Source organism: Passer domesticus, chromosome 11, assembly GCF_036417665.1.
Source record: "Passer domesticus isolate bPasDom1 chromosome 11, bPasDom1.hap1, whole genome shotgun sequence".
Classification (NCBI taxonomy): domain Eukaryota; kingdom Metazoa; phylum Chordata; class Aves; order Passeriformes; family Passeridae; genus Passer; species Passer domesticus.
In genome coordinates this window covers 18,345,501-18,370,728 of record NC_087484.1, presented here as the reverse complement: position 1 = coordinate 18,370,728, position 25,228 = coordinate 18,345,501, and the positions used below count along the sequence as shown (strand labels likewise).

Here is a 25,228-nt window from a genome sequence, read left to right as displayed (position 1 = left end):
GCATGTTTCTAAATAAAGTATTTCTAAATGAAGTTATACTTGAGAATAAAGAAGTACTTCAAATATTTTCTGGATATGACTTCAAGTTGTCAATCAGTTTCTAGTTCATCTGAGGTAAACAATCTATTAGAAACACACTGGATTTTTGTCTTGCCAACATTTAAATCTGCACATTGAGGCTTTTCTTCTGTTTCTGCAGATATTTGGTGTCTGTCAGCTAAACCTACAAACCAACATCCTTTCAGTTTCATGATTGAATTTGTGGGGAGAGAATTCAGAGAACAAAATCTACATGGTTTCTGTTACAAGCAGAAGCCATTTCCCCTCACTTTGATCACATCTGAGCCAGTTACAGTGCTCTTTGCTAGACAGAATCAATTGCTTTGTGGACTGACAGGTTTGCAAACAGAAAGCCCAAGTTATAGCTAGAAAACACATCTACCCTAAAGGAGCAGTTTCTCTCCTTGTGACACATCACAGCAGGCACAATGGAGCAGAACTCCTCTTAACTCTAGAGAAAGCTTTCCTTTCGAGGAAGCAACCATAAATCATGTCACCCTGACCAACAATGGCTGAAAATTACGGTGTTCTGATAACCCCAGAGGACAAAGGAAAAACCACAGCCAGTTACTGAAATTCCTTGCAAAAACTCCCACAAGCAGAAGTTAGCCTGGTTTTGAGGAATTGCCTCTATTTCTGCAGATACAATTTTGTGGCCAAAATTATTTGCAAGTGTAAATTATGGGCCCAGTCCAATACTTACTGAGGCCACCAGAAAAAGGTCCTATTGATTTCAGTACGACTGAAATAAAGCCTACATATCAAAGTGCAGCTCTTCAACAACAACAACTAAAAAAAAAAAAAAAAAAAAAAAAAAAAAAAAAAAAAAAAAAAAAATTCTGGATAAGTGCTGTTTGGACCTGGAAATAATTGTGGATAAAATTCCAAGTCCTCAATGTAAGAGACAAAATTGAGTACATATAAAAGTCAGGATCAATAGCTGTCAGCCCCCTAGGCTCACAGAGCTTTATTACTGTTCTGCAAAAACCTGATTTTGGATAGGCCACATTATTATTTATAATATTTTACCACTTACCCTGTGCATTTCTGCCCACCTATAAGTAAATCCAACAAACAGAGAAAAGACAAGATGGGTATTTCACATCTTAATGATGTTTGTAGTGGCACCTTGGATGCACCTATTTTAGTGAGCATAAAGCAAATTATTGCACACTTACAACTAATTTAATACAAATACAGCCAAGAACTTCAACTAGCACCTAAGGACAGGTCGCTATCTTTACCTGCTTGCTGTGAAAGAAAGATGCCTTGAGTCTCTTCATAAATGGAACTGACAGCTTCGAAGTAATAAATATTCACATTTTAGTCTGGCTTACTTGAAGGACCTAGATGAGCTTAGTGACTTTTCTGTGTAACAACTTAATATTAAGAAAAACTTCACCCTTGTGGATGTATCTGCTTAAGTCAACTAATGGCCTCTATTTCTGCTGAATGTGAACAGTAAAATACTTAATTTTAACGTGAATTAACAGAACATGGAAATTCTTGAAGTCTGTCACGTATATGCATTAAGCAAGGCAGAAAGGATACTGATATAGTAACTGAAGAATTCTGGAAAGTTCTCACATGACTTAGAATGAAAAAGAGGAGATTTGGTGGACAAGTCTGCAAGTCAAAAATATGTTTTTGTGCACAAATGTTATACAATTGATTTGTAAAGCCTGTAATATTTGAGGCCAGATTGTACCATTGGAAAAGTACACACCCAGCTGAATACACACATCCTCATGTCTTCCCCCAAGTATTTTGGATAACAAAAACAGGCCCAGAGAAAAAACCAACCAGGCTTCACAGAAAGTATCATTAGTGCACTAAAAAAGAAAAGGCCGAAATCAACATTTACTTTCTAAAACTCTGAGTGAGATCCCCTCACCCCCTGTTCTTCAAAGTCAACAGATGAACTGGAATGATCCAATGCAGGAAGTATACAGGATACTTTTAAGAAAAGGTGGTTAAAAAAGGGAACATTTAAAAATTGGAATAATCTGAAGGAGGTAACCAAGGAGAAGGAAGTAACAGAACACATTCTGAGCAGATTTTCTGCCCTAACACACACAGACACACACATACATAATTCACCAGGGCTATTGCTGTTACACTATCAGCACATTCACAGCAAAGCAGTAACAACACATCAGTTTAATTAAAAATAAATCATGGTCTATAGGGATTATAAAAGTTTATACTTCCATGAAAATAATGGTGATTTTTAAAGTGCATCTCAATGTAACATGAGCTAACCATAAGCACTGCTTTCCCTTCTACCACAAGCAGCATTTACAGTGACTAAAAATTTGCCAGAATAACATTTCCAAGCAGAACTAGCCTTAGCTTCAAATATATCCTAATTTCCCACAAACACATGCTTGTTTTGCTAAGAACATTATTGTTTATCTGATAAAATATTGCAAGTTTGATACTCATTTTAAAAAAAAATAATGGGAGTATTTTTTTTCAGTGCTGGGCCACAGGGAGCTTAAATTTACTATTTATTTGATTTCCCAACTTCTGTAGAATGAACTTTACTGGATGGACTGCAGGACCCCAGTGTGAGCTTACACAGCAGTTTTACTGGACACTGGGCTCCTTATCTCTTCCAGCCTAACAAAAGGAACCAGGCTCACCAGCAGCCATAAGAACCTCTGGCACCTGAGGCTCAGTCCCTTCATTAGGATTGTTCCGTTTAAGATGCTTATCAGAAGGCAGGACTAAAAGGAAGCTTAGTGAGGAAGAAAAGAACATGACAAAACAATGCACTCCCTTCTTTAGCCCTTCTGCTGCAAAATCCCCACAGGCCCCTGAACTCTGGCAATTCTGAATGTATCTGTGATCAGACCTCAGACAGCTCTTAAACAAAGAAAGGCATAAAGACAACACAGTTTGTATTTTATAAATTTTCTAGGTATAATTTAGAGTCCACAGGTTTGAAAATTAATTCTGTGTCTAATTAATTTGAAGGTAAGAGAAGCACATTCAGAAGTCTGCATTCCAGATGTTTCAGGTTCCTAAATGCTATTTCATAAGCAACTTCGGTACTTTATCTCCAACTCACCTTGATTTTCAGAAGCCTTTTAAGGTGTTTTTGAAAATGTTTCAAATTAACCACAGATCATCACAGCTGCAATTACTGCCTCTTCACTTTTCCTCCTGGTTCAAAAGAATACTCTGAACAAGGACTTGGCTTGTGAGATCAATAGTACAAGATTTGAACAGAAGACTTTCTAAATATATTCATTTGCAAATTAGCTGTACTGCAATTTCCTTTAGAGTAGCAAAATAAATGCATTCCTAGAGCATTTTTATTGCATTCATCGTTTGTTGACAATCTAGACTATATGAGAGGGGAAAAAATGACATCGCTAAGCAACCACACAAGATACAACAAAGAATTTCAGCATCTGAAGTGATACAATATTCCAGCCCAACACCCACTGAGCTGACTTTCAAAGAATTGGGATTAAAACAACTTTGATGCGGATTAAGATCTTCTCTAAAAGCACATGGGGTTTGTGCAGCAGGAAGAAATCAGGAACTCCTTTCAGAGCAGGTGCTAACACTTCCCTCTATACTACTCCACCACCAAGAGCATTTCCTTCAGCACTGATAATCTGTAATTGAGCTGACAGGAAAAGAAGGAAAGAAGTCAGGTGAGACTAATAGTTCTATTTAACAGCAGTCTAAAGTAGCAGTGCACCTGAAGTTGGGCAATCTTTCCGGAAAAAAACCAAAATTAAAGATAATTACTTATTTTTGAAACATGACAACTAATCCTACTAAAAATAATTTTAATAAGTGGTAGCAATAAGCAGATTCAAAACCAGAACAGGATGCTGAGTATATTCAGAGCATTTAAAGTAGCAAATATTTCTCACAGTGAAAATATTTGTAAAAGAAATGAAACAGTAATGTACTTTTCCAATTCTCAATCTAGGCACCAGCAGAGACCCCATAGAATGCTGGCAGGACACCCTCATCTTTAGGAATCAATGTTTTCGGTCAAAACCATAAATATCTGCTATGCCAAAATATTATCCCTTCTGATTATGTCAAACAATTACATTCCACTGTTAATCAGCCCACACCACGCTGCAATTCTCCAACAAAATTATTTACTCCTCTCTATAAAATACATCTTGTCTGTAGAACAACCATGAATATTTCATGATGCGCAGTTTTCAGAAGCAAATATTTTATTTTCATTAACTTTTGCTTTATTCCGCTCTCCAAAATCTTTTAAGTCTGACCACTCAAGATATTCCTAGAGTAAATAAACACGCTGCAATCATCTGAATGCATCAGGAGGTAATTTGTTTGACCTCCAAAACCTTCACATATCTTGATCTGTGAATATTAACTCATAATTCTTACATCTCTTACACTTTACAGCGAACATTTTAGTAGCTATATTCACACAGAGTAATAACTTGGTGCACTCTGTGTGCATACACCAAACACATCTGTATGTATAAAAGGATATATAGGTGGGTATTTCCATGTCTAATTAAACGTCCACACAAAATACACTTCAGTAGCAAAGTAAAGCATAAAAAAATTCAAGAAAATTTTATAGGTTGAAAGTTGTACGTGCAGTCCACTGACAAGAGAATGAGCTGTTGGGGAAGTTCCACTTGCTCACATAGTCCTAAGTAGCCAGAATGGTGTTGAGAAAAAGCACCTGGAACCTGACAATTCGCAAAGAGCTTGCTCTCTTCAATTTATTATCAAACCAGAAAATTGCAGCCAGCAATTTTGTATTAAAAATGCCAACCCAAAGCACCTACTTGGATGAGAAGTCAGAAGAAATGGGACTTGTATTTCTCTGTGATGAGAGTGCACACAGGTCATTTTCTTCTGCAAGAATCACCTCTGCTGTCCATGGAACAACTAACAATAGAAAGTGTTAAACCTGTTTCAGCTAACCAGGTGAGACATGGGAAAGGAAGAAGAAACCATGAAATTACCCAGGAAGAGTCAATAACATGTTATTTGACTTTATAAGCAGAAGTAAACATAATTCAAGCTGTAATTAAATTAATGAAGTATTTTGGATAAACAAAATTTGTGCAGGATCTGCTGTTGCAGGAACCTCTACCCCACGGTACTAAACCCAGCCTCCCTGGTCTGCATTTTTGAACAGCAGATCAGGCTCCCTGTGTGAACACCAATTTCCACTCCAATTTTCTAGGCCCCAAGCAAACATACAGGTATGCATGTATCAAAAATGCTATAATAGCTCTTAAAGGAAGGCAAAACTTATCCATGTTATTTATGCAAAAGAGAAGAGATAGGCACTGACTAAGGCAGGCTGGCTAAGCAGCAGCAAGGCTTGTTAGCAGGATTGACATGGGATTGCTAATACCTTTCATTCTCCTAGGAGAAGGAATTATGTACAAAGAAACAACCTATGACTTATTAACCATCTTTTAAAAGTGGTTTACTTGTCAGGAAGCATTCTACTTGTCAGAAAGCATTCAACTATTCCTAAACTGGGTATTATTGTCAGTCAACAAAATAAAAATGAATGGTATTGGTTAAGCACTGCTCTACCTCCCCTTCATATTTCAGGTTATCACCTTCCCTTCTCCAGGGCCTTGATCCCTTGAGAATGCCTTATAGCCTCTTGGATATCCAAGGATCATAATTTTAACATCTAATTATCCTTATGAGCAGCCACTGTAAGCATCAGCAAATTTCAATAGAGCTTGCAAAGGGCACTATGCAACACAGCACAGTCCATTTATATGAAGGTTAATTGGTCTTTCAGGAACTCATCCTATTTGCTAAAATAACATACAACTCTAGTGCAATAAAGTGATTTTGTTCCTTTGTCTCAGAGCTGAAAGACTTTAAAATGCTGGCTTCCTTCTAGGGCAGAAGGGAAGCATCTAGGGCATATTTGGCTATAAGTTTCACACTTACATTGTTCAACAGATGTTTAAAATGGATTTGCAGACTATAAAGCTGATTATTCACCAGCAATCTGTGACCAGACCATGTCTCAGCAGAGTTTTAAAGAGCAGTTTAGTAAATAGAGAATAGGAGATTCTTAACAAGAAATTGCACCTTTGGGTTTAAGAGGCATATAATTGAGTAGGCCAAAAAGTCAAAGACACTCAACTAACACTACACAGCTACTGGAGTGCACCAGAACAGGTCTCCAGAACAATTTAGGAAATGTCTGCTGTAATCTTTCTTTTGTGCTGCAGCACATCCACATTTAACTTTTATCACAGACACAGCTGGGATTGTGTACATTTTATCAGAGCCTGCCTTCAGATAAGGGATCTGAGACAGGAATTCTTATCAGAATCCACTTAAAAGAAAATCTGGAGTAACTTTATTGGAAGCACATATGGGACGCAAATAAATAAGAACAAGCAACACAAATAAAAAAGAAATGAGAACCAGGTATTTTACTGTGTCCAGGAAAATATTCAAAATCAGGGCCTTGAACACAAGCAATATTTATCTCAGGAAGCAAAACCACTCTAATTGTAATATGTGCATTGAAAGTTGAGTTATATTACCCCTGTTCCATGTAAAATCAATTGCCCTTCCCACTTACTATTGCCTATGGAATTCTGTCTTAAGGGCTGCTTAACATGTGATCAATTTGGAAATAGAGACTGCTGGGGAAGTTACCAGGAGCTTTATCAGTAATTTTAACAAGGATCAGTCTTTTCACCATCAGAATCTGCAAATTTGTCTAGAGTGACAAACTTACAACACTTTTGATTGGGCAAAACCAGTGAGCTTGTTAAATCCCACTGTGGTTGCACTCATTTGGAATTCAAGTAGTTTGCTCGTTTAAAATTAATACAAATTGAAGGGACAGTGCTTTAATTTAGGCTAATTAGGAGCAAATTAGGTAATTTGGATAAATAATCTAAAACCCTTGAATGGATGCATGCCATTCAGAAATTACCCTCCCAGAAGCAAGTTCTGAACTACAGGAGAGAACTCTCATTCACTTCAGCATCTGAAACAAGCACTCAGAACTGCTGGTAAAGTTTGTCTGTGGAGATTAGGAAAATTTGTTGGTCTAAAATCAGGTATTAAGTGTTTCTGACACTGAAGAATTTAAAAAGATAAATGGATGTAGCACTGATATTTCAAAAGTTGATAACATGTGACTATTCAAAGTCAGAATAAAATATTTAATTCTGCTGGAAATCTCAAATACTTAGCTTTACACTGCTTTAATGTATGAGTTTATTTTATCAGGAGTTTCATACAATAAGCCAAACCCACATAATAAAGCTAAATTTATAAACCAAAGGACACGAGCACAAGGAAAAGCAAAATGGTAATAGAAAAAAGTGAGCTTTTATGAAAAAAGAGAGCTGATGACAACTAACCTGATACTTTGACTATGCACTTCTAATTCTTCTAGGACCAGTTAACATTTAGAAAACATCAGTCACAGGCTTGCATCTGGAAAATAAATTAGTGTTGGTTTAAGAAATTTACTACCTATCCTTGTGAAATGAAGGCAGCAAGAAAGTAGAACTTAAAGCCTCAGATGCTAAAAAGAGCTAGAAACGAGCACTGCAAAACAGCAGCATGCAGTTTTAAAAAAATATATTGCACAGCTACAAAATTGCTCATGTGAAAATGATCAAAAAGCCAGTGCAGCAACAGAATTCCTGCCTGCTTCTCCACTGCTTTTATCTTCAATAAACAGCCATTGCATTAGCATGAATATGGGTCAAAATCCCTAAGAACATCCTTGTGGAACACACAATAAGCCCAGCGCTCTCCTCTTCAGGTTTGGTCCTGCTGCCACTATAAAGACCAATGAAAATTGCTTTTCGTTTGACAAATTCAGACTCAAAACACAAATGTGACCCAAAAATCAAGCTTTGCTACAAATTCTTCTGTGACAGCAGTTAACTTCTAAAGCCTTCCAGAATTAAATAAGGATTAAATGCCACTAATGTCATATGCAGATGTGAGCATAAGTCTAAGTCTTCAGTGACACCAGCCTCTTAGTCCCAGTGGTACAGAGGCATCCAAACTATTTTAAGGCATTATTAATGAAGAGCCTAATTTTGATTTATTAAAAGAGGTGCTTAAATACATAAGTTTCTCATCTACTGCCACAGAATAGGAAGGCCTACGTAGTTTTTAATATACTCGGGGTGCAATCTCTCTGTGCAGTCTGTGGAGACACCACTGGTGCCACCATTAACCACTCATTACAAGGAGCACACAGACTCCTACCGACGGGGAAGCAGAAAGGTAAAAATCCAAAGGATTTATTTCTTTGCACCCCAAAATCTGTGACGGTTCAGCAGTCACCTGGGCTCTGGGGACAGTCAATGCAAGAGCAGGGACTCCACCTGGAGCTCTCTGCTTCTGTCGGGTCCTCTGCGATCCCATAGGTATGGGAATAACGACAAAAGGAAAATGAAAACCAGGGTTACTCAATAAAATGCATCTGCAACATACTAGAAACAAACGTCCCCTTTTTATCCTGAATAGTCTCCTTACAGCCCTTTGGTTCTGTGTTTTCAAAAACAATGTAAAAGCACAAGTTTGAGGTCTTTTGACTTCATTGTCCGGCGCTCAAAACCATCTGGGAGGACAGACTGAAGAAAACTATTAATGGAATTGCACATCTCCTCGGTGCGCGATGTGACACCAGCAGCGCTGCGGGCAGAAGGGGCGGCGACAAAACCATTTTGCCACGAGCGTGTATGATGCTAAAACACCGTCCCGGGGAGACTCTACCGCGGACAGACCTTTGAAGGGGGGTCACCCGTGACACTGGGGGCAAAGCCGCACTGCCGACTCCTCCTCAGCGGCATTGGAACAGCCCAGCGAGCGCTCCTCGCAGCAGGGCTGGGCTCCTGCCTCCAGACCCCACTGCCACCGGAGAGCCTCCCCGCGCGGAGTATGGCACACCGCGTTACTTAATAGGCTGAGAACAGCAAGGCAAAACAGCACGAAAATACGTCCGATAACATTGACAAAGCGCAGTTTAAACAAAGGTGGTTAAATAGGCGGCATCAAGGACGCTCAGCTGGCGAGAAACCCTCAGCACATGAGGGTTCGAGAGGCCGGGAGCGAGCAGCGACTGGCCCGGGAGGGAGGAGCCGGCTGGGGCCGCCCCGGGGCGTGGCGCCTCAGGGGCGGCGGGGGCCCTTACCCTACAGCGGGCAGCGCCGGGCGGGAGACATGGGTGTGCTGTGCCCCCCTCACCGCCGGGGTCGGGCTGTGCTGTGCCCCCTTCACTGCCGGGATCGGGCTGTGCTGTGTGCCCCCCTCACCGCCGGGGTCGGGCTGTGGTGTGCTCCCCTCACTGCCGGGATCGGGCTGTGCTGTGTGCCCCCCTCACCGCCGGGATCGGGCTGTGCTGTGCCCCACCTCACCGCCGGGCAGGTGGGGCACGGGCTGTGGTGTGCTGTGACCCCCTCACGGACGGGGCACTCCGCGGAGCCGCCAGGGGCAGGGCAGGCGCGGAGCCGCGGCCGCCGCCCCGCAGGGACCGCCCCACGGCCCCCTCGGCCCGCGGGAGGTACTCACCTGCGGCGGGCAGCAGCGCTGGGCCGGCTCCCCGCACCCCGCGGGGCGAGGGGCTCCGGCCCAGGATCCCGGGTGTGCCCGTGCTGGAGAGGCGCCCGCTGGTCCCAGGCGTTGCCCCGGCGCGCTGAGGGGAGCCCGGCCCGCGGAGCGAACGGCCCCGCGGCCGCTCAACCCCCGGGGAACGGCGGCCGCAGCCCGCGGCGAGGCAGCGCCGGTGCTGCTGCTGCTGCTGCTGCTCTGCCGTTGGAGCCCTCACCGCTCCGAACCGGCACCGCTCCAGCCCAAACGCGCCTGCTTCGCTCGGCTGTCCTCGGTGAAGGTAGCCCTTCTTACAGAAAATAGCGTGAGGTGATACTTAATACTTTTTCAGACTTCACTGGAAGTATGTAAAGTTTTGGGTTGTGGACCGCAGAGGGTTTTAGTGAATAGTGTGCTGTGGAAAGGCTGTGGAAAGGCCGTCGTTTGACATGGCAACAGAAGGGTCAGAAGTACTGGAATAGGTATCTGGGAGAATAGAGTGGCTTGGCATCTGGTAGGAAGTTTCTAAGTTTATAAATGCGAGTTGTGAACATCTGTCTGCTTCATAACTTGCCCACTTAGCTGTAAGAAAAAAGTCATACACAAGTCAAAAAGTTACCAGCTATCACGCAGGAAATTCCATACACACTGAAGAGAAGTATATGCATCTTATGTCATTTTTATATACTTCTGTTAAGAACCTGCATAAATTAGACCTGTTTTTTTTTTTTTTTAAATAAACATTCAGAGCTTGTGTTCTAAACCATTTTAAAATGTTCTGTTTTCACAAGACCTTCTGAGAGCTGTGTGTGCTTCAGCAGCACAAACATGAAGTGTGGGGCTACATCCTCCTTGTCCCCAGCCTTCCTCCTGAGCTGGGGTAGGGAGGAGTGGCACAGGGCAGCTCATCACACCCCTGCTTCACCTGCCAAAGCAGATCCCTGAGATGGGAATCTTGTCCATGTTGATGGTTGGTGAAATGAATCAGTGATCGTGTGCTGAAGCATGGAGATACACAATGAAAAAGTGGAAACCACTTCTCCCTGGCACTGTAGTGACATTTGGTGCTGACAGTTGGGGTTTTGATTTCAGTTCTCCTGGACAATGAGGTGAGTGAGGATATAAAAGGGTTGCGTGCATTCCAAATTCAACGCAATAAAACTGCTGTGTATTGCCATGGAAGTTCTTTTACATATGAATTTCTCTTTTGATTTACAATTTTTAAGATTTTTGTGCTACCACGATAAATTCTGACCCATTTCATATTATAAATCCAACAACGCTGTCCTGGAAAGCAGGAACAAGCTACATTCAATCACTTTTATTAGAACATTACAAAAATTACCCAAAATATCCTTTATACATATAAATCATGTTGTCCTTTCAGCTTTAGAAATGGTGTGATGTTTCATACCAGGGCTACAGTGGGAGAATGGAGAATTTGATGTTTGGAAAGTGGGAATATATCTGTTTTTTCAAATGGTAAAATTTACTCTAATACAAATGAATAATGAAATACCAGAATCTAAAATTTCACTGTCAGAGGTTGAATACTCCTGTCCTGAACCTCACCCATTCCATATTTGGTATAAAACCCCCTGTTTTATTAACATGTAATGATGACTCAAAACTTTCTGTGGATTGACATGCCAATGTTGTTGTGATAGAGGAGACCCAGAGGGCAGCGAGTTAAGAGGCAAAGTAGCCACAGAAAAAGGCAAATAATACTGATCTTTTGCCCTTTTTGGTTTTAGTATCTTCTTAGCGTTTAAAATAATAAAATATTCTACTTCCTGATGAGTTTTGTACAGTGCAAGTTAGGGAATAAAACTTCTTAAGAAGCCACTTGATAGAGGAATTAAGACAAAAAATTTCCTCATCATTTCATGTTAAGAAATGTCACGGGGATGCCATAAATTTAAAAGCCAAGCACTGCATATACAAATTAGTACATAAAGGTACCCAGTATATGTAAAATTAAAGTTTGCAGTTCTGTATTCAAGTCAATCATCTTTAGAAGGTATTTGGTCAGTCATGACATGACGATATATTTTAAAGAGAACTCAGCTTTGCTAGTGGAGCCTTGTCCAGCTTCATTCTAAGACCTAATTTGTAGGCACAACCAAGAGCATCTCCCTGCTGAAAGGAAAATAGCAGGTGACATCAGAAAGGACAATAGAGAACAGAAGTGAAACCAGCAATTGCAAACCCTCCCAGTGCTATCAAGGATGCCAGTTCATTTTCAGGTTTCCTCTAACTTGCAGTGAGCCCATGCTTTTATCAGAACAAATTTACATTCTTTGTTCCTCAACAGACACTTGCAGAACAGAGATACACACAGGAGGCTCATCTGTAAGTCTTGTTACTGATCAGCCTGATAATAATAATTATGACACTGTCCCTTGACAAAAATCAAATAAAAAAAAAAATCAAGCAATCATGTATACTTGCTTTAGGAAACAGAAGCCTTCAAATGTTGTGAATGGATAATCTGAAGGAATAAATTTATGCATTGTTCTCTCTGTTATTCAAGGACATGAAAGAATAAACTAGCATAAGAGTAATCATCAAAAACATAGTTAGCACATAAAGTAATAAAGGCACTCTGTGATTAGTAACATCATTGATATTCTTCGTAAGAAAATTTATTTTTGAATCTAAAATGAGATTTGTATATCTTCTGCATAGACAAAATCCATGTGGCTCTTCATTAACCTAAGATCAGTAGAGATGAGACTGGTGTGGGGGGTGGGAGGGAAGAGGAATAAAATCTTGCAAAACAAATTTGTTGCACTGAAAATGAACAGAAATAATAGCCTTGCAATGACAATAACAATTTTCTTCAGATAGGGAGTAATAACCTTTTTAATTTCCCAATTCTAGAAAGTGCCCGTGTCACTGTAGATTCTGTACATAATGAAACTAAATACAATTATAATTTTAAAAAATATTCCATTGCCACATTAAAGATACAATAAAGAGTTTTTCTGGAACCAGAGCAAAATTTTCTTAGCAACAAACATAAGCCTCACAAATCATGCCACTGTTTCTTACTGATTTTTGCATAATAAATCTGTTCCATTCCTCACTTCAAGAATAAAATGGTGCCAGAAGACCAGACCATGCCCAGGAGAAGGTGCCTTTTGTTGCTTACTGAAAGCTGTGCACAGGCTCCTGAAGTCAGCTTTGATGGTGTTACTAATACAGCAGTCTTGACTTACATGATCAACACTAAAGATCACGTTTAGGCCTGACTGATGTAAGAGATAAAGCCCTGAAATCTGTTTCCACTCAAAGCGACATTATTGCAGGTGACTTTGTAATTTTCTGATATATGACTTCTAGGGAAGCTAAATATTTGTTTGCCAACCATAGAAGGTGCTTCCTGCAATGCTTCTTTAAAGCTTTTTAACAAAATTAAAGATGTGGCATAAAGTAAGAAAAAAACCCTCCTAGAAAATCCTGGTTCTTTACAAATCTCTGACATTTAAAGTTTGTGCAGATTTTAACTAAGGAGGGAAATAATTCCCATTTCTCCAGTTTTCATCTGTGCTTTCCAGCATGGTCTCGTGTACTCACAATCAGTAAATCCCACCACAGAAAAGCTGCGTGCAAGCTGTCACAAAAACATTCCCCTATGCATATGACTTAAACATCCATTTAGTCTGCACATTAATTCCACTGCCATCTATTCCATTAGTACTCTTAAAAGCCAAACAAAGAAGAGCTGCTTTTTGTTAAGGTTTGCAAATATTTCTATTGTACTGTTATTTCACTGAAGAATAACTTCTGAAACTTTTAGAAGAGAGGGTCAGAGTTGTTAAACCTTCAGGGATTTAGGAACCTAGAGGAAAATTGAACCTCTAGTGAATTTGAAGGAATACTGTTTTAATATTCAGCCATATAGCTCCAACCTTATTCTGTATTATATCTAAACTTGTTTTCTGAACTCTGTTAAGTGCCATATTTGCTGTCTGGTGCTAAACTAATTCACTGCCAAATCATACATGCTCTCTTGTCACCAGCAGTTGGCTTTTTCACAAAATGTGTATTGAACCAAAATGAGAAAATAAAAATTAATCAATAAGCATTTGAGTGAACAAATGAAGTTCTATTACTATGCTATTTTTCTTTGATTTAGCAACTACCTCATGATTACACATCTCACCTTGCAGAGCTCACCCAATCAATGTTTGTACCTTGCACCCAAGAAAAGGCAGTCTTTTACATAGCTTGCCAAACCAATAAATTACCAGTGTAATGTATTTTGTCATTTTACTGGATTAATCTTCCAGCTATTACAGATGTCCTTAAAAATCAGGATTGTATAATATAATCCAGTGTACTCAATAAAGCTATTTTCTAGAAAATGTTGATTTCACCAGAGGGATTCAAGTCAGAATTTAAAAAGACAGTCCATCAGTTTATATTATTCCTATTATTTGACTTCATTTTGTGCTAATTTCATATTAATGAAGTCTTTGAATGGAATATAAAGCAAACCTTACTGTCAAACCCATGAATATAAATCAGAATATCACATACCAGGACCTAGAAGCATTCCTATTATGCATGTATGCTCATGAAGATAATTTTGGTGCTGCTGAATATGGAAATATTTAAAAGGAATTTGGAGCTGAAGGGGAGGCAGTCTGCAATGGTGAAGTGCCTGTTGGAAGTTCAGCCCCTTCTGACATTGCTAAAATGCAGCAATGGGGAGGAATAGTGGTGCCCTTTCAAGTGTGTGCTACAGCTCTGCCAGTTTAGATAACCATGAGATAAGTACATCCTGAGCTGTCGGTGAGCATCATTAAAAATGTTGTGAAATAGTTCAATGGAATGTTTAATGAATATGCAAATGTCAGCTAGGAAGAGAACTCATTTTTTAATTTGCTGATTCGGGTGCAAGAATAAATTAATGAAAATAGAGGCAGGAGTAAGCCATCTGTATAAATTCACCTGAAAATGTTCTGTTCACTGTCTCATTACAGGACATGATGCCCAGGGCATCTTGCCTGAGGCCAAATCTATTCCTTCATCTATGAGATAAGAAACTTCAGTGTCCTAGTGTGTATGGAAAATGGTTTGGCTCCTCCTGTGTCCTTCCACAGAAAACATTTTGTGCGTTCACAGCTCGCCCCGGCGTGAAGCTGCAAGGTGTGTGAACAGGGGAGAAGGGAGTGGGAGGGCTCAACAAAAGCACAGTTTATGTGCTGCTGCCAGGACGATTTCAGGCTTGGCTGGGTTTGCATGGGAAGAGGTTTCTAAGGAGAGGGTGACTGTCCTTCAGCCACACCCCGGAGGAGGAGGAGGAGACAGTGAATGCCAGCAAACCATGCTGGGTTTAACCACTCCAGCCCAGCACAAGCTGTGCAAGCCTGTGCACGCTCAGGGAAAAATCTACAGGTGCCAGGACACTGAATCCCAGTGTTAACTGAACCCCAGAATTAAGGTTTGGCAAACTTAATTAAACCCTTCCGTGGCTTTTGTGCTGTGGGGATTTTCCCTTCCCATGTCTGATGCCTGAGAGCACTGGGACTGTTGATGGAGGCAGAATGACTGAGTTCCCCCACTCCAAACTTCTGAGAAATTAAGAGAATGAAAGATATCTAATTTGATTCCTCTGATAATATATTGTCTTCCTCCAAGCAAATTTTTTTTTTTTTTTTTTTTTTTTTTTTTTTTTTTAATGAGGGCAGGGTTAGGTTTCTCCTGTACAGTGGAACACAACAGGCTCATATTGATGCTTCACTGGGAAATTTGAAACAGATCCTGTTGTGGAGAGTGGTTTCATTATCTTGATGTCATTACATAACAATCATAAATGAAGCCAAATCTGAAAATAGCAAAGTAATATTGTTCAGATGTGGAACAATCAGGTATAAACTGAAGATGAGTTTTCAAATAGCTTGTAAACTAAATTACCTGAATTGAAAGTAAAGTCTGTGTGGGAATCATCAATGGGTTTTAATAAAATGGCCTGAACCTGAGGGTTTAGGGTGTATGATTTCACTTCTTAATTGCTTTCACACCAAGTGGTTCATGTTTAGCTGGAATAAACTGCACATTAAAACTGATGGAGAGCAATTAGGTAACTAAGTACCACTTTGCAATTCTTCAATTCACACCAGAAACAACTGAGCCCTCTAACTCAGCAGGTGTGTTTTCCTCTTTCTCTCCTTTCTTGACATATATGTTTTATTTTCCTCAAATCCCAGATATAAAGAGTGAAGAGTAAACATAACAACAGGGATTTCAAAGCAGTCTGATACCAGGTAAAAGCTGTATTTGGTATTAGGTATGCTCCAACTGCTAAGGAAAAAGTGGATTATTACCATGAATAAACAGCAACCAAACTCCAACACAATAGCCCAGTGTTAATGGAATAAGCAGAAATTTGGCTTGTCACACATTTATTATACTCATGATTTCCATATACCATAAGAGTAAGCCTAGATGTCTTCTGGAGAACTAAGAAAAGCAGAACCACTTTTCAAAGCAGAACCATATAACTTTGAACTGACTTTGTGTGATGAAATAATACTGGCAATAAGAATTTATGAAGAACCTATGAAATAATGTTCCATCAGATTATTAAAATGTATTGTTTATGGGATGGAAGCTGTGAGAAGAGGGATATGTAGTATAATTAGAAAAAACAGTGGAGCATAACACAATAGTCCAGTGACAAATCTGTAGGCTGGGAAGAGCACACCAGAGCAATGTTTGGATTACAGTGCAGTTACAGCAATAGGATCTCTGCAGCACAATTGCCTGTTCTCAGGAAACAAGGTTGAGGAAATTAATTTGCTCAAATGCAGAGTTAATAAAATACCTGATGCCTCTGGTGAAGTTCTCCCAGTTGATTTTTCAGAGAGTAACAGAATGAACTTACATTTCCCCCCAGTGAAGAGAGCCATTCAGACAACAGGCATGAAGTTAAAAATAAGCTAAAATGAGTAAGACAGTAGTAGAGATTTTAAACAGCTTGTGGATGACTGGTTTAGATTAGATAATAGGAAAAATTTCTTTACTGTGAGGGTGGAGAAACACTGACACAGGCTCTCTAGAGACATTGTGGATGCCCCATCCCTGGAAAATTAAATTCAGGTTGGAGCGAACTGGTCCAGTAAAAGGTGTCCCTTCTCATGGCAGAGGGGTTGGAACAAGATGATCTGAGGTCCCTTCCAACCCAGGCCATTCTATGAATGTTAAAAATAGAGTGTTTAATTCTTAATTTTGCCTTCTCTACCATCCTCCAGCATTTCAGCTATGAGGTTTCATCAGCTTGGACCAGCACAGGCAGCTGTGTGCTACTGAGGGTACCCATGTGATGCTGCACAAGGAGCTATTTGGCTCAAATTATGTTTAATTTTAGAAAATCAGATTCCAGTTATAAATTTTCATCTGGCTGATGCTTGACTTGTAAATGCAAGTGCAGCCTTTAAATAATTCTAAGTAATACCTTCTGTGAAAGCACTGAATTTTAACACAATGTAGGGAATATACTGGACTCCAATGCCTTCCCAAACTCTTCACTTCAGATATTTCAAAATACAGTTTAAGTAACTACATTTACTTTTCAAGTGAAACCCACTAAATTAAGCATATTAAAACTTTGCTAAAGTTTGTGATAAACTTTAGGAAGACACCATGTTCAGGGTGGGGATATGCTGTCCAGGTATATTGATGAATAAATAGATATCTCACCCCCTTTTCAGACCTGAAGGGAGTCATTCCAATATTTTTTTCCTCTTGCAAGTCAATGGAGAGAACTGAAAAGTTCAAAATTATTTCTTTCCTACTGTGTAAGTGCTAAGTTAGGAAGTGCACAACATCCTGAGAAGCAGGGAAACATAATTTAATGATGGTTCTTTGAAAGGAAATTTCTTAATGAGGAAGTGAGCACAGAAACTGAGCTGCTGCTCAAGGGTGAATGAAATGCTGGATTTCATTTTTATTGTAGATCATCTGTATTCCTGACTGTCCCAAACTAGGTGCCAGCTTCAGCTTTTTCTGATCTCATCATGGCAGGAGAAAATAATCCTAACCCAGCTTTTCTAAGCAGTCAGTTGTGGGAAAAGCCCCTGTCACTCAATTTCTTCAGTGCAGCTAATAAAACTATAGATTTTTCCTTTCTCAGGCAATAGAGATGATCAGAAAGAGACTAAAAAAGAGAAAATGCCCTCAGCAAAATGGGGCTGGAGAAATTCTATTCCCAGTTCCTGACAAACTCCACATTAAATCTGTCATTTCCTTCCAAAACCCTCCAGTCAAAGTGTTTTTCAATACTTTAATTGAAATCTGTGCATTTAATAAAAAAAGGCCTAAATGGACAAGACATATATAATGATATAAAATTCATACTGATTTTTAAATGAGGTTCCATTAATTTTAAAGTTTTGTGTGAATTACTGGATTTTAAGGATAAAATTTTGGGTTTTGTGTTGGTTTTTTTTTTTTTCCTTCCAAGGTGATCTTTCCTTTTGCAAGCAACCAAACCTAAGATTCTGTTCATGGCCCTTGGCTGCTGTGCCAGCTTTCAGCGTTGTGTTAGCTTAGTGCAGAACCTGCCTTCCCCAGTGCTGGAGTTCCTGACAATTCTCCCCTTGCAGACCTCGCCCTGCAGGTGCTGGGGACAATCCAGGCTGAACTGCCCAACAGGGGCACCCCACAGCAGCTCAGCCCAGGAAACCCCATGGTATGTCAATATTAGATGATGGCTGTGTGGAAAAGGAGGAGAAAGGAGGAAGTGTGGCTAGCTGGCAAAGCAGACAGCCACACTTCAGGCCATTGTTCTGGTTCTGCAGGCACAAAGCACCTGTCAGGACCAAGTCCTTCACAAGTGACTTGAACATTTATTATAGTAATATATTTATCTATATAGTTATATTATTATATATTATAGTTACATATTTATTATTAGCAAGCACTCAGTACAGATAATTATTTCTGCTCCTCTTTCAGCATGTACCTCTAGATTGTGAGGCAGTGCATTCCCACAGCATCAACACAGCAGTAAAGATGATTACATGCATCTCTCCCTTCATGCTGAACTCCCCGTTTCATCTCTGTTTTGTTAAATACAGCCTTTGATTACTGAAAAAAGTAATTATCAAACGTGTCACAGGCATGCTAAAAATAATTTTTCCAGCACACAGTAGCTGAGTAGGTAGGTTAATTTGCCTAGGCAAGATCTCTCCAGCTTTTTATCTTGAGCTGTCATTTGAAATGCATGTTTTCATCACTTCTATTGTAGGTTTCACCTGAAGAATTGTCTCACTGTTGCAATTATAATAAAGTTAGAAATAAAGCTTTGTACATCCTTAATTAGTTCTCCTTCCAAATTCAGGTCGTTGAAAAGCAGGAGGAATGTCTGAATGGGCTGTGGTGTGACTTTGGCTCAACAGTGTCAGTGCTTTGGGAGCGACAGAAGTTTCACACCTCTGAGAGCAGCAGCTCACCTGAGCTCACACATCCCTAACGATTCCCACGCTCTGCAAGAGCCAGATCAAACACAGCATTTGCTTCCCTTTTCTCCAGAACAAACCCTGTCAGCTTGGCAGGGCAGCCCAGACACACCAAGCAGGGAAATGTCATAAACCCATTAAGTTCCTACATTAACATGATGCCTGCTGGCTTTGCTTGAATTCTCAATCAAACAAAAAAAGCATGTCCCACTACAATTCTTGTCAAAAGTATCTGTGATGCTGCTAACTCAGTTGAGAGACCAGGACAAAACATGACTGTGCTGGGCTGGAAAAGGGGAATCACAAAGAATTTTTCTTAGTGGTTTTGTTTCAGAAAGAGGTTAAAAAGATGTATTTGCTCCACTAGATTGCCTGGGTAATTGTCCAGTCCCATGTTAAAAATTTATGCAGAAATGTAAGAGTTACAATTATAAACCCCTCAATGATTAGAATAATGAAAATGAGATGACTGATGCTTAATTAGGTTGAGCAGGTAGAATGGTCATTCTGAGTCATTTGGCTGATTAAGAAGGCATCCAAGGAAGAATAAACCTCAGTTCAAAATTTTGAAACATTTTCATACAGTTACCTGGCAGGGACCCAGCAACACTATGCCTTGGATGGTTAAGCAGTACATTTTTATCCATGTGTGAATAAACAACATCTAATTCTCAGTTGTTGGTGAAATATTTATTCTTCCTTTAAAACTAGACAGGGCAGTAGCAGTCATGAAGCAGACACTGTCAAATTCAAAGCTGTTCAAATAGCAATTGCCATACATGCTGCGTGAGAAACAACTGACAAACTTTCATATCAGCCAAAAGAAATCAGCCCCAACACACACTTCCTCAGTTCCAGCAGTGGAAGGGTGTGGGAACAAACCAATGAGCTCTTGGAGGAAGGTGAGGGTGAGGATTCTTACTGTCAGAGCCTGAGAGTCAGTCTGAAAAACAACATAAGCAAGGCTGGTAGCTGATGCAAAGCCCAAAGAGATGGCAGAGAGAGTATTTGTCTTGTTACTGGGAGGATTCACCTGTGGGACTGGGTGAAATTTGAATTTCCTACTGAAATTTGGGTGGTTCCCACCACCTGTTAGGAAAGCACTGACCAGCTCAACCAGAACAGTGCATACTGCAAGTCACAGCTTTTCCTTTTGGATGCAAAGCATCATTTGTTGCACCTGCAGAAACAGAGGGCAGGGCTCTACCTGAGCCTACAAGTTTTCATCTCTACTCAAGGCTCAAATTCCCATTGCTGCAGTACAACTCCTGACATGTTCCAGTGTGGATTTGCTCTCAGATCACAGCACTGCACTGTGCTTTGCAGAAGGTGTTGGTATCTCCTTGTCTGAAGTTACACATGGTATCAACAGATCTTCTCTTAGGCTGAATATTTTTGTGGGAGGAAATGAAACTGATATTCCTTTTCCTATTCTGGCTGCCTACTAAAAATGGAAAAAAGGTTAAGGTGTTAATTTATACCTAAAACCACTAGAAGCTACCTGCTCATACTGCTGTAACTAAACATGTTGGCACTTCAGTCTACACACTCAAAATGGGGGTGAAAACAGATTTTTCTTAACCAATCATTGGCTTTGTCACCTCCCCTTTCATTGATCTAAAATGGTGCTCATTTATAAACATCCATGTTGCTGAATCTATGTCCTTGCTCTAGTGAGAGAGCAGAATGATTCAGCATATTTTCTTCAGCTGCATTACTAATTTATACCTGCACTGGGCAAAAGGTGGCTGCAGGAATAGCATCCTTTTAGGACCAATTTTTAAAGATGCAAAAGAGGAACTGAACCTCAAAAAAAGGTTTCTGTTACAGAACAGGTGTGGAAACCATCTCAAAAAAATACATATAAAAGAAAATGATTACTCCTTTACATGAGTACATTTAAGAAGGAAAGATTTTTATACTTACATAAGAATCCAAAAATTCTTCCACAGAAATTAAGTTGGAAAAGACAAACATTTCTCATTGTACCATAACCCTGTTTAGCCCAATTTGTGTTCACTGCTATATGTTATCCAAGATTTTGCCTTACCCAGCTATTTATAATCATTACAAATATTGCATGATAAGGCTTTTTCCATAGAAAAGATTTATAGTATTTATATGCTAATTGAGAAAATGGAACATAAATTTGAATAATAATGAAATTAAATAGCATTTCCACTATTAAACTATCAGCTGTGGGCAGCAATTCACTTTTTACTTGAAACTTGCCAGATTTTCCTTGGGAAATATTAACTTGGTAATAGAAGGACTTTCTTACTACAATAAAATATATTAAGTAATATCTATTAAGTCAATAACTTAAAAGATAATTTAAACTCTGATTCTAGATATGTGAAAATTATTCCAAGAAACAGATGCAGGGTTTTTCTTTACACTGAATTTATTTAAATTATGTAACAAAATACTTTTAGAGAGCCCTGTAAAGTCGGGTTTCCAGGAGATAAGTTGGTTTCAGCCCTGGTGGATACTTCAGGAGTTCCAGAGCCTCACAGGGAAATGGAGAGTATGGATAAGGAGATAGTTGTGCAGCACTGATACAAAACAGTTCAAACTCTTTTGCTTGTGTTTTGGAATCTCTGCTTTAGTTTGTGAATGTCAACAAGAAGAAAAACAAAATTATTATATAAAAGCCTGCAGAGTGGATTCACATAATCATTAAAGTGTTTAGATTTTTAGAGTAGGGCTTTTTAAGGATGTCAGTTTAAGAAACTGAATTCTGCAACCTGTTATTGCACAGAGCACTGAAATGGAACTGGGAGAAACTGAAGCGTGAACAGGCGGGCAGCTGGAGGTGACCTTCAGGAAACTGGAAAGGACTGAATCACCAGGCAGGGATCCTTGCTCTGTGCATTTCTCTAGGCTGTCTCAGGCACATTTTCAACAGACTACTGAACAGCACCACCCCAGGAAAAACGTAGTAGAGAAACACATGATTACATGGTTAATAATCATATTTTATAAGTAATCACAGTGCCATGGACATGGCTGGCTCTTTCCACCCTGTTGCAGAAAACTGACCTATTTATTTCTTAAAAGGTAATAAGAGATGCAAACACTCCAGTCTGATGCAGAGGTAAAGTCACTTTCTAAGACGAGGGAAAAAGCAGAGACATTTTGTAATGACATTTTTTTCTGTTTGTTCTACTTTTCTATGGTGTCATCTGACACTAGGGGTGGTCTGACAGCATTTGAGTGAAGCAGAACTCCAGAAAATGAAACGCAGGAATTCTGAGGTGCAGACTAATTTGTCTGTGGATGTTACACTGGGTAACAAAGCATATCCCCTCAGACATCTACAACAGCACCCAGATTTCATCACTTCACTAAGACCTGACACTCAGATTCTCAAAGGAGAAATCACTTACTGTACTCAATTTTTCTTTACTTAGGATTCTCACATGCAAGTGGGATACTTTACAGGGCCATAAAAGTGTGGAGATATATTTGAGCTGAAAAATATTGTTACACTATTTTAAATATTCCTTTATGTCATAAACCAGGAATAGCGTTCACATTAATATTTCTCCCATTTAAAACATGTTTATGAGAAACTTTATCATCTGGCATATTTTACAAACCATTTAAAGAGAAAGTGGGAAGATAGTTACAAAAGTTGCAGGACTGAGATCTTCAGGAGGCTATTATTTCAGTGACCAACCAAATGGGACCTCAGCCATTGCCATGGCACAAAATATACCAACTGCAGAAAGAGAAAATTGTAATTATTCCCTGGTTTGAGTCCATCTTACTATGTATTGCTGGAAATGCCTTTTTTCTCCAATGAAGTTTTGACATTTCTTTTCTTCCCCCTGTTATCTCTATATAAAAGCAGAGCACTGAGCCCACACCCATTGTGACTGGTGCATCTAAACCTGCTGGCCATGATTTGTAGGTGGAAGGAATACATCCTCCCCTTGGTTTTAGCACAAATCCAGTGAGAAAATGAGAATTTATGCATAAACTGCAAGTGAATCAGAAAAGAGAAATCAGAATCCCTCTTAGCACAAATACAGCCATGAACTAGTTCTTACAATACTGTTCACATGTTCATTATGTGCTACTGACCTCTATTCACTGTCACCTTGCTGGGGTGTGACACACAAACAGGAAATATGTATGAAAAGCTTGTCTGATGTTTTAATGATTCCAGCTTGAAACCCTGATAGCTCCTAAGCCATCCATGATGTACTATCATTGAGGAAATCAGAGAACAAATTTGTCTCTCCCTCATGCAGTGGGGATAAACTTGTTCAAGTATGAAACTAGACCCCAAAGAACTACCAGGATGCATTTCTGGAAGAAGGATTGCTGTGGTACTGTATTACTACACAGGGTGATTTTCTTAGCAGCAAACCTAATTCTATACTATTCTTCAAATGCATCAAAACATGCAAACAAACATGTTTGAATTTCTCCTCTGAAAGGAGAGCAGTGCAGCAGGCTATTTTTGATGGAACATTGGCTCATGTGTGAATATGAGGGAAAGAGATGCAAAAGCACTAAATCGCCAGTCCAAACTGGTACATGGGAGACTCAGCCATTCACAAGCATCAGGTTTCTTCTTTCTCCTTGAAAAGCTATGCAGGGCTGCTCTTTCCAGATTAGCACAGCTATTTTGTTTCCATGACATTGCAAAATCTTTCTCATTTTCAATTGTAGAAACAGAAGCAAGGAACTGTACTTGCCATATGTTTGCTGATTTTTGCATAACAAGTGATTTCTGCATTATTCCAGCTGTTAGTGAAGATTAGTCATTGTTAAACCTGATGGATGTTTAGGGAAATTTCCCCATGTCTAATGCAGTGAAGATGGGCAGAAATTCAGAATCTCAGCTGTTCTCTGACTAAGGGCTCACAAAGCAGTTAAGGAATCAAGTCACCATTAAATCCAATAGACTACAAACTTGGAAAACAAATTTTCTTCTGGTGAAAGACATTTGTAGTCATGGTGCCAACAGCACCATCTTAATCAGTCGTTTAATTACTGTGACTTTCAGCTCCACGGGATGGCTAGTGCAGTAGGAAGTCTCAAGGCCCTAAGCAACCTACAGACACAACACGCAGTGTGGCAACTCAGGGATGCCAGTTTGCTTTGTGAGCAGCAGGACTACTCAGGTTTGCTGCATCACCACAGCTGAGAGCTTTTACTGAAGCTTTGTCAAAGAACTCAGTCCCTGGTGGCTGCTCTGATGCCCAGTCAGGTGCAAACCCACGCTGTGGTGTTCCCCCCTTGACAAGGACACTTCATGGAGATCCCTTCCTCAGACACTGTCTACTAGGAAGAGACTTGTTTGACCATAATTTTTACTTTTGTCTCAGAGAAATTTGACAGTAATTAGCTAACAGAGAGAGAAACAGATTGGTAGAGATAATTTGAGAGACACAAGACACTGTCAATGACAGTGGGAATTCATTAGTATTTTTCCTTTAGAAGTCAGGCTAGAAATAGTGGGAAACAGTACAATTCTTTTAGTGTTATGAACAACAATATCCAACATGCACTATTTAATTTTCTCTTGACTTGCTCTCAGCAAAATATCATCATCTTGACTGCATCAGTCACTTGTACAGTGGCTCTATAAAGCAAAGCCTCATGCTTTCCAAGACCCCACTCAATGTTAATTACTATTAAAACATACTTTTTTCAATTTATTGGTCAGATTTAAAGATTGTCTGTCTCTGTATAGACAAGAATATTGGTGGCTCTATGGTCATTTCCCTCACATAGCATTATTCAGGCCCATGAAATGTACATTTGTACAGAAAAATCTAAGTGTAAGGTAGGACTTATCACAACACCATTGACTTGTCCTAGCACAGAACTCTGAACACAATCCAGCCAGAACTGTGTCGTGTGTCCATGTTGTGAAACTGAACCACAGCAATAAAAAACCAGCTAATTCCAGAGGTAAAGTGTAACTGTAGGTTATGGGTAGGTGCTATTACAGACAGGTTAAAAGTCTTTGAAAATCTGCAGTCTGTGTTGGATTCATTGTATCAGTCCTTTTCTGAAAGCTAGTTCTAAAATGCAGCTTTAAACCTAAGCAGAGACATTATCCAGGATCCATTCTCCTGGTGCACACAAATGAAACGTTCTGTCATATTCCC

The 25,228-nt window shown here is 39.7% G+C and overlaps 1 protein-coding gene and 1 long non-coding RNA gene across 11 annotated transcripts in view; one reads left to right on the top strand and one right to left on the bottom strand.

The window, feature by feature from the left end:
* Positions 1–9,679, bottom strand: part of SPSB4 (splA/ryanodine receptor domain and SOCS box containing 4) — a 156,947-nt gene extending 147,268 nt beyond the window's left edge. For 3 of the 7 annotated variants that reach the window (XM_064386052.1, XM_064386051.1, XM_064386049.1), the window contains exons 1-2: positions 8,383–8,648; positions 7,440–7,515 (exon numbers count right to left, since the gene is read on the bottom strand). The gene's annotated coding sequence lies outside the window, so the exon portion shown is untranslated. Of the gene's footprint in view, positions 1–4,862; positions 4,966–7,439; positions 7,516–8,382; positions 8,649–9,609 lie in introns of those variants that run through there. The other 4 variants (XM_064386050.1, XM_064386045.1, XM_064386048.1 and 1 more) reach the window with 3 other exon arrangements.
* Positions 9,680–9,853: 174 nt separating this feature from the next.
* Positions 9,854–18,957, top strand: LOC135279005 (uncharacterized). Of its 4 annotated transcripts, XR_010346374.1 has the most exons (5): positions 9,854–9,957; positions 14,619–14,784; positions 15,846–15,902; positions 18,101–18,328; positions 18,595–18,957. It is a non-coding gene; the product is annotated as an uncharacterized LOC135279005 (long non-coding RNA). The 4 variants fall into 4 exon arrangements; XR_010346372.1 differs by lacking the exon at positions 18,101–18,328; XR_010346371.1 differs by having other exon boundaries at positions 18,101–18,957.
* Positions 18,958–25,228: the final 6,271 nt, after the last annotated feature.